This window comes from Mandrillus leucophaeus, unplaced genomic scaffold (genome assembly GCF_000951045.1).
Source record: "Mandrillus leucophaeus isolate KB7577 unplaced genomic scaffold, Mleu.le_1.0 Scaffold622, whole genome shotgun sequence".
Lineage (NCBI taxonomy): Eukaryota > Metazoa > Chordata > Mammalia > Primates > Cercopithecidae > Mandrillus > Mandrillus leucophaeus.
Window position 1 is genome coordinate 386900 of NW_012106720.1, and position 3464 is coordinate 390363.

The following is a 3464-nucleotide window of genomic DNA, read 5'->3' on the forward strand; positions in this document are numbered from 1 at the left end:
TGGCGTGAACCTGGGAGGCGGAGCTTGCAGTGAGCCGAGATCGTGCCACTGCACTCCAGCCTGGGTGACACAGCGCGAGACTCCGTCTCAAAAAAAAAAAAGAAATCATCCAGGCCAAGGTGGGAGAATTGCTTGAATCCAAGAGTTTGAGATCAGCCTGGGCAATGCAGTGAGACTCCATCACTACAAAAAAAAAAAATTGTTTTAATTGGCTGGGCATAGTGGCTCATGCCTGTAATCCCAGCACTTTGGGAGGCTGAGGCAGGAGGATCACTTAAGGCTAGGAGGCTACAGTGAGCTATAATCAAGCAACTGGACTGTAGCGTGGGTGATAAAGTGAGACATTGTCAAAAAAATAAAAAATAATAATAAATAAATAATCTGAAGGTACAAAACTTACTGGTAACAATAAGTACTACACAGAAAAACACAGAATATAATAACACTGTCGTTGTGGTATGTAAACTACTCATATTTTAAGTAGAAAAACAAAAAGGCGAACCAATCAAAAATAATTACGGGCTGGGTGCAGTGACTCACACCTGTAATCCCAGCACTTTAGGAGGCCAAGGCGGGTGGATCACGAGGTCAGGAGATGGAGACAAACCTGGTTAACACGGTGAAACCCCATCTCTACTAAAAATACAAAAATTAGCTGGGCATAGTGGCACACGCCTATAATCCCAGCTACTCGGGAGGCTGAAGCAGGAGAATCACTTGAACCCGGGAGGCAGAGGTTGCAGCGAGCTGAGATCATGCCACTGCACTTCAGCCTGGGCAACAGAGTGAGATTCTGTCTCCAAATAATAATAATAATAATAATAATAACAACAACAACAACAACAACAACTTTTCAAGACATAGACAGCACAATAAGATATAAATAGAAACAACAAAAAGTTAGTATGTGGGGAGACAAAGTTAAAGTTTGTATTAGTTTTTATTAGTTTCCTTTTTGTTTATTAGTTTACACAATTAGTGTTAAATTGTCATCAGTTTAAAATAATGGGTTATAAGATATTATTTGTAAGCCTCATGGTAACCTGAAATCTAAAAGCATACAATGGATACACAAAAAATAACAAACAAGAAATTAAAACATACCACCAGAGAAAATCACTTTCTCTAAAAGGAAGACAGGAAGGAAGGAAAGAAGGAAGAGAAGACCACAAAACAACCAGAAGACAAATAACAAAATGGCAGGAGTAAGTCCTTACTTATCAATAATTGCATTGAATGTAAATGGACTAAGCTCTCCAATCAAAAGACGCAGAATGGCTGAATGGATTTAAAAAGATAAAAAGACTCAATGATCTGTTGCCTACAAGAAACACACTTCACCTATAAAGACACACATAAACTGAAAATAAAGGGATGGAAAAAGATGTTTTATGCAGATGGAAACTAAAAAAAGCAGAAATAGCTATACTTATAACAGACAAAACAGATTTCAAGACAAAATCTAGGCTGGGTGTGGTGGCTCACACCTGTAATCTGAGCACTTTGGGAGGCTGAGGCGGACAGATCACCTGAGGTCAGGAGTTCAAGACCAGCGTGGCCAACATAGTGAAATCCCATCTCTACTAAAAATACAAAAATTAGCCTGGCATGGTGGCACACACCTGTAATCCCAGCTACTCAGGAGGCTGAGGCAGGAAAATTGCTTGAACCCAGGAGGTGGAGGTTGAAGTGAACTGAGATTACACCATTGCACTCCAGCCTGGGCAACAGAGTGAGACTCTGTCTCAAAAGAAAAAAGACAAAAACTATAAAAAGAGACAAAGAAGGTCATTATATAATGATAAAGGGGTCAATTCAGCAAGAGAATATAACAATTGTAAATATATATGCACCCAACACTAGAGCACCCAGATATATAAAGCAAATATTATTAGAGCTAAAGAGAGAGACAGACTCCACTACAACAATAGCACAAGATTTCAACACCCCACTTTCAGCATTGGACAGATCATCCAGACAGCAAATCAACAAAGAAACATCAGACTTAATCTGCACTATGGATCAAATGGACCTAATAGATATTTAGAACATTTCACACAATGGTTACAGAATACACATTCTTCTCCTCAGCACATGGATAATTCCCAAGGATAGCTCCTGTTAGGTCACAAAACAAGTCTTAAAGCATTAAAACAATTGAAATAATATCAAGGATCTTCTCTGACCACAATGAAATAAAACTAGAAATCAATAACAAGAGGAATTTTTGAAACTATACAAACACATGAAAATTAAACAATATGCCCCTGAATAACCAGTGGGTCAACTAAGAAATTAATAAGAAAATTAAAAAATTTATTGAAACAATAATGGAAACACAACATATCAAAACCTGTGGGATACAGTGAAAGCAGTACTAAGAGGGAAGTTTATGGCTGTAAGTGCCTACATCAAAAAAGATAAAAAGGCTGGGTGCAGTGGCTCATGCCTGTAATTCCAGCACTTTGGGAGGCTGAGGTGGGTGGATTGCTTGAGCTCAGGAGTTTGAGACCAGCCTGGGCAACATGGGAAAACCCCATCTCTACTAAAAATACCAAAAATATTATCCAGGCATGGTGGCACATATCTGTAGTCCCAGCTACTTGGGCAGCTGAGGCATGTGAATTTCTTGGACCTGGGAGGCGGAGGTTGCAGTGAGCCAAAATTGGCCACTGCGCTCCAGCCTGGGTGACTGAGTGAGACTCTGTCTCAAACAAACAAATGAACAAACATACAAACTTCAAGTAAACGACCTAATGATGCCTCTTAAAGAACTAGAAAAGCAGGAGCAAACCAAACCCAAAGTTAGTAGAAGAAAATAAATAATAAAGACCAGAGCAGAAATAAATGAAATTGAAACAAAACAATACAGAGGATAAAGACAAAAAGTTCATTTTTTGGAAAGATAAACAAAATGATAAACCTTTAGCCAGACTAAGAAAAAAAGAGAGAAGACTGAAATAAAATAAAATGAGAGATGAAAAAGGAGATGTTACACATGATACCAAGAAATTCAAAGGATCCTAGGTACTACTATGAGTAAGTATATGCCAATAAATTGGAAAACCTAGAAAAAAAGATAAATTTCTAGATACATGCAACCTACTGAGTTGAACCATGAATAAATTCAAAACTTTAACAGACCAATAATAAGTAACAAGTTCAAAGCCAAAATAAAAAGTCTGCCAGCAAAGAATAGCCTGGGACTCAATAGCTTCACTGATGAATTTTACCAAAGATTTAAATAACTAATATCAATCCTACTCAAACTATTTTAAAAATTTGAGGAGGAGGGAATACTTTCAAACCCATTCCATGAGGCCATTATTACCCTGATAGCAAAACCAGACAAAGACACATAAAAAAGAAAAAGAAAGAGAGAAAGAAAAAGAAAGAAAGAAAGAAAGAAGGAAAGAAAGAAAGAAAGAAAGAAAGAAAGAAAGAAAGAAAGAAAGAAAGAAAGA